This window comes from Phalaenopsis equestris, unplaced genomic scaffold, assembly GCF_001263595.1.
Source record: "Phalaenopsis equestris unplaced genomic scaffold, ASM126359v1 Scaffold000631, whole genome shotgun sequence".
Classification (NCBI taxonomy): domain Eukaryota; kingdom Viridiplantae; phylum Streptophyta; class Magnoliopsida; order Asparagales; family Orchidaceae; genus Phalaenopsis; species Phalaenopsis equestris.
The window spans coordinates 11,846-30,605 of record NW_018165071.1 but is presented as its reverse complement, the minus strand read 5'-3'; the positions used below and the strand labels follow the sequence as shown (position 1 = coordinate 30,605).

The 18,760-nt window shown below is 31.3% G+C and overlaps 1 protein-coding gene across 2 annotated transcripts in view; it reads right to left on the bottom strand.

Annotated features, from left to right (window-relative positions):
- LOC110030013 (putative 4-hydroxy-4-methyl-2-oxoglutarate aldolase 1) overlaps positions 1-14,829 on the bottom strand; it is a 34,630-nt gene extending 19,801 nt beyond the window's left edge. The window contains exon 1 of one of the 2 annotated variants that reach the window (XM_020732548.1): positions 14,667-14,829. The gene's annotated coding sequence lies outside the window, so the exon portion shown is untranslated. The remainder of the gene's footprint in view (positions 1-14,666) is intronic. The other variant, XM_020732547.1, reaches the window with a different exon arrangement.
- Positions 14,830-18,760: the final 3,931 nt, after the last annotated feature.

The following is an 18,760-nucleotide window of genomic DNA, read 5'->3' as shown; positions in this document are numbered from 1 at the left end:
ATGATTTAAATCCATGCACTTCATTTACTTCTTGATTTGGCCAATCCAGATGTTAAAATTTGTTGTGAGAACATGTAAGAACCGGGCTGGTATTATCTCAGTCAACAATTGGAAAGAATCACATGAGGTTGTATGAATGAGAATGTAGTTTATATGATTGAGTACAAATAAATAGGGAAATATTCATTGAAGAGTGTAGAGTTAGAGGACTTTAAAGTGACAAATTAAAGCCCCCGACTTGATTTATTGTTTTAGGTTCTAATACGAGAATGTTAGCACCCAGGTGGAGGGAATCGAGAGAACTCTAGAGTGAGAGCTAGTATATTCTCTGCCTAGCCGGTCTTCAAAACTATTCAAACTTTAAATTAGTCAGTGTTCTTTATAGTATCTCTAGTAAGGATAAATAATATTATTGTTCCTATTTGGCACAACACAATTTGCATACTTCCACAGCATAATGTCTATAATTATTACTGATTCATAGCAATAAGAAAGATTTCTTCTACAAAAATTCTAGTTATCTTTTTAAATTGTTATTGTTCTATCAAAATATTGAAAATACCAAAAATATTTAAATTTTCATTACTACAAAAATCATTTTTAGTTTAGATAATTATTTTTTTATTAAAAATAAAAAGTTTGTTGTTCAATAGTGCATATTGTGTATTCTCCATGTGGGTTCGATATTCAGATCTTAATCAAAAAGTTCTATATTACTTGATAATGATACGTATACTTGTGTAGTATCCGAATATATATAAATTAAAATTTAAATTCTTATTTTTCTTCAGGATCAAATTTTTTGTTTTGTTGCAAAGGAAATATAAGTGAAATATAATCTGAATTATTGTTGTACTTTGCATATTAGCAGTATCCAGGGATCACTGCAGTTGTTTTTGCACTCAAGGTCTGGAGGCATTATTTGTATGGAGTTAGATGTAAAGTTTTCATTGACCACCAGCGTTTGAAATATATTTTCACTCAAAAAGAGTTGAATCTAAGACAGAGGAGATGGCTAAAATTTTTAAAAAATTATGATTTAGATATAATATCCTCCAGGGAAGGCAAATGTTGTTGTTGATGCGTTGAGTAAAAAAAACTTCTGGTAATTTGATTGTTTATTTACTTAGCAGGAGCAGTTTACTAAAGATCTAGAGATATTGCAGCTGACTACAGTTGATTATGGTGATGATAGTATGGCTCATTTATATAAGTTGACGATGCGACACTCTAAAAAGCAAAATTGAAGATTCTTTAGTCAGAGATAGTAGTATTTAGAAAATTCCAGAGCAGATTCAGGCAGGCAATTTGGAGAGATATGTGCTAGATTAGGATGGTTTATTGAGGTATAAAGGCAGAGTTTATGTTCCATATGTTGAAGACCTGAGGAAATAAATTCTGGAGGAAGCACATTTATCTAGATATGTTATTCACCCAGGGAGCAATAAAATATATCAAGAACTCAAACAAGCATTTTGGTGGCCAGGATTAAAGATAAGTGTGATAAAATTTGTGGCCAAGTGTCCTTCATGTCAGCTAGTGAAGACCGAACATCAGCGTCCTGGAGGCCAGTTGTAGCCTTTACAAATTCCAAAGTGGAAATGAACGGAGATTGCGATAGATTTTGTGATTGGTCTGCCTAGATTTCATCAAGTTCGAGATGTTATATAGGAAATGTTCAATGGACTGACTAAGTTTGCCAATTCGTGCCTATTAGACAGACAAATTCAGTTAAAAAGGTAGCCAAATTATATGTAGATCAAATCGTGAGGTTGCATGGAGTATCGAAGTCTATTTTCTCTGATAGAGATAACATGTTTATTTCCAGATTATGGAAAAAGATTTAAGAAGCTTTGGGCGCTCAACTGACTTTCAGTACAACATTTCACGCTTAGATAGATGGCCAGTCAGAGAGGACTATTCAGAAGTTGGAGGATCTACTAAGATTATGTGTTCTTAACTTTGGTGGAGAATGGAATCACATATACCTTTAATAGATTTTGCTTATAATAACAGTTACCAGGCTAGCATTGGGATGAATTTATATGAAGCGTTGTATAGAAGGAAGTGCGGGCCATCACTATGTTGGGTTGAAACAGGTGAATGAAAGATCATTGAAGCTGATTTGATTGATGATGCTACAGAGAAGATTGGACTGATCAGAGACAAACTGAGGATAGTACAAGAAAGATAGAGAAAATATTATGATGTCAAGCATTGACCTATTAAGTTTGAAGTGGAAAGTTTGTTTTTATCAAGGTCAGCTCATTGAAAGATGTATAATGATTTCGCAAGACAGGAAAATTGAGCCCAAGATTTGTCGGTCTTTTTGGGATTGTGGAGAAGATTGAGAATGTGGCTTACAAATTGGCTTTACCAGCACATATGCAGGGAGTACATAATATTTTCCACATTTTCTTTATTGAAAAAGAATATTATAAATGAAGCAAGTAGGGAGATAGCAGATTAAGTTGATATTCGCCTAAACTTACTTATGTTATAGAGCCTGAAAAGATTCTGGATTATGATGTGAAGAATTTGGAATAGAGAGATTCCATTCGTGATGATTTTATAGAAGTACGGATCGGAAAATAATGCTACTTGAGAGGTCTTCGAGATGCAAGAAAGATATCCTCAACTTTTCTCTTGAGGTATGTTTACTTTCATGTTTATTTTCAAATTTCGACGAAGAAATTTTATGAGGGGAGATTGTAATAACAGCAAGTTAAAAAAAATAATAATAAATAAATAAAACAAAAAACAACAACAACAACAACAATAATAGTAGTAGTAATAATAATAATAATAATAATAATAATAGTTAATTGAATAGACACGAAGGATAAGCACCCTTTCAGTTAAGACTTAAGAGTCGTATTACTCCTCATTCAAACCAATGTAGAGAACGAGCAAGAGAAAATGGGAAAGATCAAGAAAGGAGGTTATACCCTAGCCGAATAAAAAAGAAGTCATAGAGAAGAGGAGTAATTGAAGGAAGTAGCGGGTGCTATGTCGACCTGTGCGAGGGAAGAGATAAAAGGAGTAGAGATTGTCTCTTACCTATTTTACGTCAAACCTTAGTAAAAGGAGGAAGAAGATCGTGTGGCTTGCGTGCAGAGGAAGAGAAATTTTGCGCGCGTGCTATCTACCTCAAGCCCTAAACGGCCGGTTAAGGAAAGAGGTCACGGTTTCAAGCACTGCCACCGTACAAAGCAGAAGGGGAAGAGGGAGACTTCGACATTGGACTCGCACAGAGGAAGAGGAAGAGGAAGAGAGCATAGTGTTGTCTACGTTGAGTCGTGCAGTGTTGTCTGCATCGAACCATGTGAAGAAGAAAAGGGTAGCGGCATTGCTTACGCGAGGGAGAAGAAGATGAGAAGGCTCCCTCTACGATTGCTGAGCTCGAGCTTGAATTAGAGCAAAGCACGACCGAAACTTATAAGGTATGTTCAATTTTATAAGTTAATAAGTTAATTAATATGTTACAGTTAATTAATATGTTACTATATAAATAAAATTTATGTGTGAGGGTGATTAATAACAATATTTATGGGTAGTTTTATTTAAAAATCAAGAATAATAATTAATAATTTCAAATTCGAAGAAGTTGGAGGAGCGTACGAGTTAGTGGGAGGATCGATCTGAGCAACTTATAAGATAAATATTAATGGTATATTGTTATTAGAATAAATAGTATAGTTATTTAAATTAATATTTTTTTATGTGATCAGAAGGGTAGAGAAGGCTGATAAATTCTAAAATTTTAAGGAAGACTAAAAACTTTAAGTTCAGCAGAGGTTAGCATTTTTAATCATTCTTACATCTTTAAATAAGCTAAAGTTATTTAAGTTTTTCTAATAAAATGAAATTCTTATAAGAATATGCACATTTTATTGGTTTAGATGCTAGGAAGTAATAAACTTTTTCAGAGGTCTTCTAAGTCAAGATGAGTAATTATTTCTTATATGTATTGAATTTAAAGTTTATTAAATATAGAATTTCTTTAATGCTTCAACCAATTATATTATGTTTGTATACACGTTGTAGCTTAAGAATGAAAGAAAATGAATGGGGAAAGGGAAAAAAATATTTTATATATTTAAAAGGATCTCATTTAAATGAAATGAAATTTAAATAGTTGTCATACAGGATTACCCCAAGATGGTAATCGTGGAGGACGCAATATACCCGTACGCGTTAAAGAAAATGGTATAGGTGCACCTTCGTGAGTAAATTTGAGGGTAGCTTCGGACACATTTTTTAAGGTGTATTCAAACACATTTTGAGAGTGTCATAGGGCACATTTTAGATGATACTTCCAGGTATAACTGTAATCCTGTGATGATTATTAAAGAAATTAAAAATGACAAATACAAAAAGTGGAACGGGAAGGAATAATTTAAAGTTTTAATGAAATTCATTGCATTTTATTTTGGTCATTCATGTATAGCATAGCATAAAAATTTAATGCATTTTTAGATTATAATTGCCCACTAAATTTTACTTAAAGTTAAAGTTAAATATTTTCCTTCAGGGGAAGGAAAGTTTTAGGTTGATATGTCTCATAGAAGAGACTATGTTTACCAGAGAAGAAGCATTGATGCTAGGTATTTTTTTCTGGATGATAGTTTTCTTTACTACTTTTGTCAATTTTTTATTTGTTGTTCAATACTGGATTGAAAAGTTATTTTAGGATGTTATTGTTTTTTGATGTTTTAGATTTTATTACACTTGTGGATTAGTGGCTCTTTTATATGTATTAGAAGTTTTCAAAATGTGGATAGTTAGATATTAATATTGTTCGATTATTGTTCCCGCCTCATTTAATTCTAAACACCGGGTTGGGTCGTAACAAAAGGAACAATTTGAGAATCGGAGGTGATCATGGAGTGACTGCTGCAAGTACATCTCAAAAAGCATTAATTAATGTTATAATACAATAATTTGAAGACTCTCTTACTAACATTGTTAGAGAATTTTCTACTTCCAAATTCACTCTATCGAGAAATGAGGTTGATAGATACTGAACATGTTATTTCGTCATAATATATAATAAGACATGATGAAATTGTCCCAAAGATGGCTCTTTGAATTCCTCAAGTTATGCAAGACCATGTTGATGAAAGGAGAGTAATTGAGTAAGTCACCGAAAGAAAAAACAATCTCATCAAAGCTATAAAAAATTTCTCATGAAGCTCATAGTTCTATACGAATCTTACCAAGAGGCTTGACTAGAATAGCCATTATAAAGAAGAAATAAAAAAAATTGACTGGAGATATTATTTCAGATCGTCCTTAAATTCATTTAAAAATCAAAACGAGTTGGAAAGGGTTGAGTTCAAAGATCTCACTCTTATGAAGGTAACAGCTAACAAATGAAAAATTATTTGAGAAAGGTGTTCTCAAAAGTCAACCCAACAATGATTTTGATGAAATTGTCAATATTCACTAAGACTTTGAAGATTAGAAGATTGAAGTTCTTCTAAGATGCAAATTCTTAAGAGTCTTGAAAGTCAAGACAATTTCATTCTGATGATAAGTCATTCTGCAGCAACTCATACAAAACAAGCATGTTTTTGTCAACATTATTTTTTATCCGGATTTTAAGTTTTTTTAATCTTATTTTTCAAAAAATTTTGAAAGGGCAAATTTCAAGTAACCCTTAATATAATAATGGCTTGCACTTTTAAAATGGAATGCAAAAAAAATTTTGCTTAGCCTCTCTTGTTTTATTTATTTTCCAATAATAGTTGATAATGATGTCGAGTCCTAAGAAAATATTAAAAGTGATGTTACTTCAAAAATAAGGAAATACCTAAAATGGTCTTGCCAAACATTTCTTGAAGTGTTACATCTCTATTTTATTATACAGTCCTAAGCTCCATAAACTTTATGCTTATTATGCTTCTCTCTCGAATTTGAGATTTTCTCTCTCTAGTTCCTCCTTTACCCAAGTTCTTGGCTTTTCTAATGGTTAATGCGGTGAAGAGCTAATAAATTATTCCATGAATGTGAGTACTGGCATTCTTCTTAAGCGAATCGCTCGCATAAGCAAAGTTCTCCAAATGATCCATGTCATTGAAAAATCATTTAATTTAAGTTTCAAAAGGTAGAGAATTTCTAAATACACTTATTGAAAATGGGTTATGTTACTATAAGAGCAATTTAGAATTGATTGTAGTTTCCCATATGCTAAAAATTAATTGATATTATATATATTTGTGAAGTTATCCTAACACAAATTATGCCAAATTTTTAGCCAACATAATTTCCTTTAATATGCAGTAGTAAGAAATGAAAATTGCAAGAAACATCACTTTTTGTTCGACATCTTTTCACTATTAAGGTGGTTAAGGATGGAAACATATGGTTATCATCTAATCAAATTAGAATATTGGGGCTAGAAAATATGATTGAAAATTGGAAAGCAAAATTTTGTTTTTTCAAATATTTTTAAACAATGATTGGTTAAGATGAAGCTTGAGAATCTTAGCATACCGAACTTGACTGAATGAATATGTAAACTTTTTACGGTTAAAGCAAATTGGTTTAAAGATTCATAGTTATCTCGACACACAAATCATCAAAAGTATTTTTCTCATTATCATGTATATTTTGGCAAAGTTTCTTTTTTTTTTTTTTTGTATTCTACAACTTGTCCTTTATTTTTATACATTTTTTATCAGTAAGCGCCAACACATATCTAGTTTAAGCTAATCCAAAAATTTTAAGATTTTCAAAGAGAGTAGTAAAAAAGAAATGAAAGAAATTTCTAATAAAGAAAGTGTTGAAACGTCGATTGTCATTTTTTAAGAGAAATTAAATTTTGATATAGAGAACATCTCTGCATCATGGTGATGAAATCACAATCAAACGACATCAATTAGTCTACCATCAAAGGTGAGCTCACATCCCCAATTGCTAATTCAAGTAGAGACTTCACATGTTCCTTATACAACTTATGAGGTTAATAATTCATGAACCATTCATTTTGTATTACTTCTACAATTGCTACTGCCACTGCTACTATAGCTCAACTTTAGCTCCAAAATCTTCTTTAGTTCATATTGCATCTATTAAAATCATTAGGTTGAGAAAAACTCATCCTCTTTGTAGGATTATGATTGATAAGATTTAGCTAAAGACTAAGCTTAGAAAAGAAAACGAAGAAAGTAGTTATGTAAAAGAAGAGGAAGTCACTGAGTCTCCAAAAACAAAAACACGAGTTCAACAAGAAAGTTCGAAGAAAAAGGTGTTCCAATGGCGCAAGGACCAAGACTTGACTTTTAATGACTACTCGGTGGAACTTGAGATGACAAAATATGAAATTCTCAACTACTTATGAGTTACGTTCTGCAATATTTTTGGTTTAAACTCAAAATAAGCTTGATGAGATGTCGTTAATCAACTTTCAACTAGCAATAATCAAGATAAATGCATTGGTCTAGAAATATAATTATATCTTAACTAGCTATTCTAGCCGACAATTAAAAGAAGCAAAGCATTAAATCTTCAAAAATCAAACTTTAGACAATGTCTTAGTGAATTTAACAAGTTTAGATAACAAGGAGGACATACTTCACTGAAGAATATTGAAAATTTGAAAACTGAACTGTTTGAAAAGGATATTAGCCATGCAATCTCAATTAAATTGATCTAGATGCATTGTTGGAAATATACAAATTGTTTGGAAATGAGAATTTTAATCTCATAAAGCCTTACCATAAAGAACAAAAAAAAAAAAACTTGAAGACCTTTGAGAAACTCTTTTAGATATTAATGATGTTGATCGAATACATTGAGCTTTGATTAGTTTAATAGCACTTGATATTTGTTACCGCTTGAAAAAATTGATAGAGAAGAAAATTCTATCACCTTTATACAAAAATTAAGAAATCTTTTCTATTATAACATTTAAAGATTTAAGTTCAGCCAACAAGGGTACAACTTGAATATTTAATACTTTTAAAACTTGCTTTTTTCCTTTTCCCTACTTTTTGTAAGAAAAACATAGAAATTTAAAAAATAGCTTTATATTTTTCACTTAATTATTTGTTATTGAATCAAGTATTACGGTATTAAGCATAAAAATAGCTTAAGAGACCATTTGGAATCACTTTTGTATTTATTTATTATTTATTAGTTTTATTTTGTTTATGAATTGAACAAAAATATGTTTGAATGTGATAATTATTTTTAAAACCATTTAGTTATTTAAAAAAAAAAGGTGATTTGCTTTAAAAAAGTAAACAATAAGAATACATTAAAAATATACTAACCAAACATGTTTTGAAAAACAAAAGCAAAAACTAAAATTAAAAACAAAAGTGATGCAAACGGACCATAAGTAATATAAATAAATAATCAGTCTTAGATGGTAAATAAGATTATGAATATATTTAGCGGATGGCCCAATATGTAATAGATTGTTTTGAATAATAATTTTCTTTTGAAATTTTACTCAATCATCCATTTAATATATTCCCGGAGTAAATTATAGCCATTTTTGGGCTTTTATCTTTCATTAGATTTTATCATCACAAAGGAAACCAGTTAAACTCGTTGCTAAAATAAGCTCACTTTGCACTCAAGGCGGTTCTTATCACAATACATGAAAGTTTCTAGGGTTAGGATGCCAAAAAAATAAATATTTTAAGAAAAGTTGACCTAATGCTTCAAGTTTTGTTGAACCTAATTCTAAGCAATATTGCTTTGATGCCTATAAACAATATTTGAAAATAGAAGTCTTCAGTCCACTTGACAATTTTGCTAAAAAATTGAACTTTAATTTGATGTAATGAACTTATTGGGACTCATTTTATAGTTTATTAGATATCTTTTTCATAACAAGGTAACCCAAATAAAAAGGAAATAAAGGGGGCTTCATTAAGCAAAGATTATCCTTCTTCTTAGAAGCACTAGCTCTCTTGTAAGGGGTGCTCTGGTAGCTTTTCAATTTATTTTCAAGCAAAGATCTCTATTGACTTCAAACTTAAATAAGTCATTTCTTCTTCTTTGATTAGCTGAGTAAACAAATAAAATATAGTATTTCTAATATTGACCTAAGATTTTAAAAAAAAACTTTAAGTTGGCCAATTTTAACCTAAATTAACTTGGATCTATTTCTTGCACAATGTCCGTTTATTTCTTTTCAACTCATTCTTTTGTTTCATTAAACTCGCCTAACTCGGCGAGTTCTCCATGTTTATTTGTTGGGACAAGTTCCCCAAGTTTATCATTCATGATACTCATCTATGAGGATGAATTCACCTATCAATGCAGATTTCCGATGACAAATTTATTCATTAAAATTTTTTATAATTGTAATTAACAAGTATTAATCATCAAGGAAAATTACAATTCAATAGCAATAATAAAACGTAGAACTAAAATTTAATGATAAAAATATTGTGAAATCATCTCCACTCCAAATTCTTGAGACTTTTCGTTTTCCAAAATAAGTTTGAATACAATTTGATGCAGAGCCAACATGCACTTTAATGATGTACGACCCCTCCCATATAAAACCCACTTTTGCTATGTACAAATTGTCAGGCAACAACATCTACTTACATCAAAAACTAAGATGCAAATATAAAATTTATATTCTTTAAATTGGAAATTATTTAGACTTTTTTTAGTTTCCCTTTCCATCTCATTAACGATTGAATGCTTAATTCTTCAAGTAAGTTAGGTACAATGTTTTATCACCATTCAACTAAATTTCTCTTCATCGAACTCTCTGTCTTCAAAATTTGAAATGACAACAATTCTCGAATATATAAATTGTACTGATTGGCAATAATGCTTTAACAACATGTGATAATAAAAAAGAACTCTGTCTAGTAGCAAATGATATCGTTCTTAGTCCCAAAGTTTTAATTATAATACTTTTAATCATTTGCCTTGGGCGCCATCAATCTTCTTTTTAAAAAGAATAAGAATTTGTCATTGGTAGATTTTACTTGGACATTTATTTTTGGATGATATGACATGCAATAGGATGAAATGGAGACAAAGGAATCGTGTAGCAGACTCCGCTTAATGGGATAAAGACTTGTTGTTGTATTTATTTTTAGATGATGAACGAAATCAAATTGAGCCACACTCCTTGATTTTAACAAAAATCTTTGAGCTAATTATCTATAAGATGAGGCCAATTGTCAACAATAATTACTAATAATAGCCCAAATTGATAAATGATATCTATTCAAATGAAATAAATGATAATTTTTTAAGTGAATTTTGCTAAATTCATTGCTTCAATCCACTCAATGAAGTGCTCAATCATTACAACAATAAATATTCTCTTTCCATTTGATGGTAAGAAAAAAGCTAATTAGATCCATTTCCAAAATTGTGAATAGCCATAGATTGTACAACATTGACCAACATGATTCTTGCTACACTTTTTAACACTACTTTAATTCCAACCCCTAAAAGAAGTGCTTATTTGAAAAAACAAATTTTGATTTTCAATGACTAATACTTCCTCTATTATCTTAGAAGTTTTAAGTCCAGAGCCTCAATAAATTTCAAGATTAATAATTTTCCCCTAGACATTTTCCATAGGGCATACCCTCAATTGAAAAGGGACATCGCAGCATGCATCCCTACCTGACTACAAGTTGTAAACGTTACAACAGTATGATACGTGGAAGTAATTCAAGAGTAAACAACTCAAAATTGTATTGTAGGTAGTTCAGGTATCAACTATATGATGAAGTGAACCATTGTTGTATATTTTTTTTCTCCTACCTAAACAACTAGCACTATAGTCACTCTTTTTTTTCCTCCTCTTTCACCTAAAATGCCAAATAAGGGTCCCAAGTTCTGCAATAGGCGAGACATCCAATCTTAATTTTATTAGATATTTTTAAAAATTATAGTTGTAAAACTCCCATGTCGATCAATATATTGCCAAATTAATAGTTCATAATGAGTGATAATCAAAATTTTGTTATTATAAGGATTACCATTCAACAATCTATCAATTCTAGATAAAGTAACTAATACCACATCTTTTAGCATGCTCTATGTACAAATTAAAGTTTTTTGACACTTCCTAGTTAAAAGATATTTTAGAACCACCGAGAATGGCAAGCAAAACTCTGGTTAAGTGAATTGCTTGCATTGAGATGGTTCATTCTGGCCTCTTCCATTAGTGTATTACTTGACCTTCTACCTAGTTAAGCCAAAGTAAATTCCTTCAACTTCCTTGGCTTGATAAGCTCCTCCAAGTATGAAAGATGTCTACAATTCACGTGCAGTAATCATGGTCTCTATGAAATGCACTTAAATCCTTCGTATGTGGACCCACCTTCAATAAAGTAGGTCATTTGATGTAATCTTTGTTATGTATAGCCTCTACAAGCTCAACCATAAAAACATGCAACTGCAAAATAATTGAATATTAGTAAGTAAACTAGTGACTTTTTTCTCCTATCCTCATCACAAATTTAATTTTAAACTAGCCTCTCTTAGTAAGGAAGTTGCGGATATAGGTAATGCTATTACAAAAGTGTGAATTCTTCCCTTCAAAACTTTAGTCTACCTTATGGGGTCCCTAAAAAGTTAAAAAAATTTCCATTCCTACTCAAAACTTAGCAAATCTCATGTCATCACAACCATCTCACTATTATACCCTTCTACATAGGCATGAACATTATTTAAGTTCTAGCAAATCACTCATAGTTCTCATCTATTGCAGTCCAAGTGCATATCGAAAAGGCCTTCCTTCAGATCTTTCAGTTAAGGAAGTTATAATTGGCTCCAAATCATTCAACTTCAACATTTCCTTCTAGCCCTTGCGATGAAGTTCGTCAATGATTCGCCTAGCTTCTACCCTATCTTCAGTAAAGCTTGTGAAATCATTAATGGTTGTTAGGTACTAACAAATTGAATAATGAACAAACACTTGAACACAACAAATGATATATTAGTCTCAAAGGACAAGCATGAAATCACTTGATAGTCAACTCCTTAAGTGTTACAAAAGATAGCCTTCATTCCAAAGTATCGTTAATATCAAGTAAAAAAGAAGTAGATCCAACATAGGTGGCATGATCCACTGGGTTATTTTTTGTGGGGGAAAATCATGATGTGTAATCTTAAACTTCATAAGAGGTTTAGCCTCAACAATCTCCATATAGCAAGCACTTGTCAGTTATGGCTTCCTCTTTGCAAAACATCTCTAATTCGTGAGTTGAAGGAAATGAATCTTCTTTGTTGACGGGTTAATACATTTCATCATCAGCTAGAGTGATAGGCAAAACTCTAGCACTGGAATGATACCTTTGGATGATTGGATTAAATGATTCATTTAGTAGCTGCACCTTAGGAGTTACCTTTAAAATTTGCTCTGTAATCCCTTGTATCATCTTCCTAGTCAATTCTTCCAACTTTGTTAGCTATTGTGAAATTACAAAATCATAGTGTTTCATGCTTACTAAAGTCTCTCTGGTTTGCTAATTTGTAATCTTTTGTAGATCCCTTTTGATTATTGGCATAGATCCCACGCCCACCACACCTTTGAGGATGTTAGATTTTAATTAATTATTTTTTAGTTACACCAAAACTTTACCAACACTAAGTGAAAAGAGAAATAAAAGAAAGATTATTTTAGAGTAAGAAACTCTGGCATTCCATTAGTATTAACTGATTACAAGAACAACCCAATATCGTATAATTGCATAACTACGAGCTTTTCCAAAGACACTATTTATAAATTACATCAAAACATGAGCATTATATGAAGCTACACATTAAATTACAAAAATAGAAAAGATATTTAATGAAACCCATTAGAGTCCACAGCATTCACAGAAAGAAAAAAAAAAGCAAAACAAAAAGGAAAAAAAATTCTCTACATTAATAATTTATTTAATTACAAAAGCTAAGTCAATTTATTGTAAAATACTATTACTTGAGTCAAGACCACCGAGCCACTCACTCGACTAAGGGCAACGAAAAAAATCATAGCTAGTGAGAGTTTGTTGATATCCTCCTTAATGTCCACCACTGGCCTACTCGAATCACCTTTTACTAATCTCTTAGTTTTCTTTATGGTAGGCCAGTTGACTCGTATTCAACATCTTATATTCGAAGGTACTACTCTTGATACTTATTGTAACTTGTGATTGACAAAGTTTACAATCTTGAGAGGAGTTAACTCAACATTTGTGCTAAGCAAAAAAATTATATTGATAATCAAAAAGGAAGATAAAAGGTAGCTATAAAATAAGGAATTCCGCCAGCATTTATACGTGGCCAAAATTTCTTACATAAAATTCATAACAGCATCATTACAAAAAATTAAATGAGAGCATTATTCCCAATGACAAGAGTTAAGTGAGTGAAAATTATCATTTCACTGTTTTATTGATCATAAAAGTCAATAGATGTCTCACCTAATTCTCTTGATCCATTTTCCAATTGACTATCCAAAGGTGAAATAGGATTGAAAATTAAGTGTATCACAAAAATGTATATTTCAAGATGACAACACTAAAGAACTAGCGCAAATCAAAGGATCGTGAGCAAGGTCTAAGAAAAAGCTTGCAAAACTAAAAATGTTGCTCATCTAATATAAGAAAACTTTTGCCTCACTCAAAGGTATTTACCTAGCTCAAAAACACTTGGAATTCAAAATACCTAACCTAACTCAAAGAAGCTGGCTCAATTCAAAGAAACTCTCCTAGATCAAAAGCACTCTACTTAGCTTAAGAACAACTTAACCTAATTTACAAGCTACTAGCCCAAATATTGGGATCACTCGCCCATTCCAAAAGAAACCTTCTTGAGTTATAGAAAAAGCTCAACAAGCCCCTCCATTCCATCCAATGAACACACCCTCAACAATTTAATTAATGGCTTAGCATACTTAATTGAGGGTACCTTCAAACACTTGTCAAGTCACTCATACACATGCACTTTCCTGAATCTTAATTATTGTGTCTGTAACGATCAAATTATATATTTATTTTTTTATTCTTCTTGTGTAAATTTTTCTATAATACTCAAAATCAAGTAAAATAGGCCAAATGAGTTAGATTCAAGTCATCTATGTTATTCTGAACTTTTGAGCTATGAATGAATAATTTTTTCTTGTGTCAGATCTCTTTTCTTCTCTCTCTTACTTCTCTTACTCCCAATCTTGCCACTCACACATTCTACAAACAGGGTTCTAACATCATCACAGATAGATCTAGATCCGGTGATGAATGAACCAATTCACAAAGAGCATAAATTCTAGCAAAATTTATTCAAAGCATCCCAGCACTAATTAGCTGGCCATCATTCCACCGGCCACATGCACATTAAGAAATCCAATTGCACACTTAAATATCGAAATTCCAGTAATATTTATAAACTTCTCATCAATTATCAGACCAAAAAAAACGAGAAGTTTCTGTACATCACCCTCAAACCAATCGATTCAATCACCATAACAAAATAGTGTTCACCCAACCTAATCAGATAACAACATCGATCATCTCCGAGGGTCTAATTCCATAAAGAAAACGTAAGTTAAAATTAAGTTTTCGAAAGCCACCATAGTTTGGCAGCCCGACAGCACTAATCATCTAACAACGGCAACAAGAAGGAAGACATCGCTTCACGAAGAATCAAAGCAAAATTACAAGCTGAAAATCAGATCATGGCACCTTACCTCGGCGCGCTTCAGCGAATCGAGCGGATTTTTTATCTCCCGGCGATTTAGCAATCAAGAGACCAGTGGACTCATGATGCGGGAATGTTGGAGATTGTGCCAATCGACATTTGCTCGGTTGAATGGGCCGGCAGCCCGGCATCGTCTACACCAATGTCGTAAAGATGATGTGACATAAATATAGAATATAAAAATTATTGAAAACGTAAATACTGTTGAAAATAATTTGTTTATTATTATAAAATTTAATTATCCTATAATAATTAGATAAATTAATTTTTTGCTTAAATGTGCAACTATATTAGTTAAGAAAAATATAGAATGTCAAAATTTTGGATTTAATTCCTCTCACAAAAATAAATAAAAAAATTTAAAAATAGATATTTTATTTTATATTGCAAAAAAATTAAAAATTATGTTTTAAAAACATTAAATAAAATTAATTATTAAACACAAATTTTAGTTATCTAATTTTAAAGTAACTTTTTATTATTCTTTCGCTATATGTAATTCAATCATTCGAATTATTTTTATTTCACTTAATTCATGACATATTATTAATTTATTTTATTTTTTTATTATTTATTAATAATCTAACACAAAGAATGCCAAACATATTTTATATCTCATGAAACTAAGTACTTTAGTATTATAAAATATCAAGCAATTGAATTACGGGCAAAATGTTGCACTTAATGTTATATACTATTATTCATCTAGTATGTCTTTAAAGATGTGAGATTCTTAATCTACACGAGTTGGTGTTAGTTAAAAAATGCCAACAAACAAAATTGGCAAAATTGAATGATTAATGATGATCTTGGGGGCCTTTAGTGGGTCAAATGATAGGATTTGGCAAAGACATTCTTTAAAGTGTGAGGGTTTCTTTAGAGATTAATTATGTTGATAAATTTGTTGATAAAAGATTTAAAAGAGTACACTAGGAGAGATGTCAAGACGCCTAGTTTGAACTAGTTTAGAGAATATGTGTACTCAAGGAAGAACATGGTGGCACTCAGTTCTAGGGTAGCGCAGCTATTTTCTAACATTCCTTCATATTTCTAAGCAATTTTCTACTGTTTATGCAACTGGTTATGATCCATTGGTTGGAAATGGGTTCTCCAACTACTCGACGTCTTATTTGGATATCTTGGAAGGTATTAATTCCATGTCCAACACTTAAGTTTCTAATCTTCTTCTCCCTTAACATTTTCATGAGTAATTTGAGGGTGGCTCTGCAGCGAGGTTATTAAAAAAACCTTCCCACAAGAATGGAAAACTAGCCTTATTTCTAACTAAGGAGGAGACTAACATGCTAGTTGAACCCTTCAAGTTTACTTTGGCGGGTAAATTTACATATGTTTGCCCAAAATGGATGTCATCAGAAAATATTTTGCTGATTTAAAGCTTAAAGGCAACTTGAATGTTGGTTTGCTAGATGGGAGACACCAAATGATTAAGCTTAAGAAGGAAATGGACTATGCTTTAGATTCTCTAGAAAGGTGTTCTATGTGGAGAATGTTACAATCAAAGTATTAAAATAGACCCCTGATTTTAATCCTAAAGAGAAACCTCCCATTATCCCTATTTAGTTCAGGTTTCTGGGTTGAAACTTCATCTATTTAATAAACAATTGTTATACTCATTGGCTTCCATCTTTGAAAAACCTATAAAAATTGAATAGGCTACTTTCAATTTTTTTTAAACCATCTATGGATAGACTGATGGTAGAAAGAAATATTATTATTCCTTTTGTTGAATCTATTTGGATTGGCAGCCCTACTAATGGGTATTGGTAAAGTATTGAAGCTGAATAACTCCCTTCTTATTGCACCAAATGCAAAATGTTTGGGCATATATTAAATAGTTATTTTATTGCACACTTTAACCTAAGAAGAGCTAAAAAAGGGAGATAGAAGTTGGTCAAAAAGGGAAAGAAATGGTTAATGTTGCTACTCGTGGTGAACTTGAAATGCAAAATATTAATGATTTAGGTGTAGGAAACATCAGATGCAATATGGTTAATGAAATTTAGACTTTTACAAATCATTAGGGTGTTGTTATGCAAGGTCATCACAACTCTAAAGTGGGTAGTACAGAAATTGTGCAAGGGGTGAATGATGATCAAAGCAATGAGTTGGTTGGGTTACTTATTTTTGTAGTTGGTCAGAAGGCAAACTTGGATGAAGTTATTAAAACAATGTATGATTATTAAATGCTAGAACATAAGAATCTAGGGCTAGCAGGATGATCCAAACAACTCTAAATTTTAAAATCAATAAAGCTCACAAGGAAATATGTAAGGATAATACTGGTGGACTTGTGGACAAGCTTCCTATGATGATAATATGGTTAAACAAAATATATTGGTGATTCTACACATGAGGGATCTCAGTTTTCTAATTCTGAGGATAAGGATGGGCTGGAACAATGTAGTGAGATACTAGTTGGGAGATACTAGCTGGGCTAGAAATAAGGATGGGCTGGAACAATGTAGTGAGATACTAGCTGGGCTAGATATGAATTGAAAGAAGAGTGTAGGGTTAAGAAAAGTAGGAAGAAAAAAACTAAAGGCAGTAGGGAATTGGGGTATGTGCACCATGAAGCTATAATTCTAACTAATGAAATAGGCAGCAACAGAAGTTGTTAACCTCTCTTACTCCTCTCTAGGGTTGCTAGAGGTGAGAAAGCTCTTATGGTGGTTAATGCTATGATTTCAAATTTCAGGGGCATTGCTAAGTTTAATGCTTCCCTTAGAGTCAAAAATCTAACTAGAACTCATAAAATACAACTTTTCAAGATTCTAAAAACCTTAGTTGTTGTTGAAAATAACCTCGAGTATCTCAGAAGAATAAGAAATTTTGGTTTCTTTTCAAATGTTAATAAGAAAATTTTGATCATGTAGAGGAATTCATTGGAGATTAATGTACTTATAGATATCTCACATTTAATACATTTGATGGTTAGATGGGTCCATTTCTTGTTCTTTATGTCTGTTGTGTATGTTGGTTGCACCAAATTGACAAGAACGGAGCTTTAGAATTCTTAAAGTTGATCACTGGTTCTTTTAATGAACCCCTGGTTGTGGGTGGTGATTTCAATGTGATTACCAATGCTTTGGAAAAAAAAGAGGGCAAACCACCTAGTTACAGTCTAATGGCTGAGTTTGCCACAGTTTTAAATGATGTTGATCTATTTGATTTGAGGTTCAAAGGTAATACTTTCACCTAGGCCAGGGGTAAATTGTTTGAAAGATTGGATAACTGTCTTGATAATAGTAGCTGGATTAGAACTTTTTTGCATCATGTAGTCACCCATTTGTCTAGAAGAGATTCTGATCATGCTCCCCTCCTTTTTTATTAGTTTTTCTCATAAGAAAATGAATTCTATATTTAAATTATTAAATAGGTAGACTCTTCATCCTTCTTTACACCAATTTGTCACAGATCATTGTTAGTATGAGGGCAATGGTAATGCTAGTGATAGATTATGATTTTTGCAGAAAAAGTTGGCAAGAGATTTTAAGCATCAGAATTGGGAGGTTTTTGGTCATCTACAAACATGAGACCAATTAGTTAAATGATGTGTGTAGATTTAGTGTCTAAATTTTACAAATATCTTTCAATATTACAAAATACACACAACAGATATAACAATAAATTTTCAATATAATCTCAACAAAAATACCTTTTTATGAAAATAGTTTATCTTTAAAACTCTTTTTAAACTGCCAAATCCCCTTTAAAATCAATGCAAGTATTTGTATCTCAAAAAATACAGGGCCTTAATGAAGTCCTAGATATTGATCTCCCAGGTAAGTTGGAAAAACCTATAAGTAAATTCTTAAAATTATTTTATAATTTTAAAATACAAAAAATAAAAGTAAAGTGTTAAGTTTGAATATTAACTACTAAAGTGAATGCTATATAATGCAGTTGAAAGACAGAGTTAAGTAACTAAAAACTAAACTTTCAAAAGTAAAATTACGAAAACTAAACAAAGTTTTTGTTGATGGAAGACTCAAATTTAAGAAAGCATCCTTACATTTTACAATGAGTATATGGGTTGTGAAAAAATTAAAAATCATTT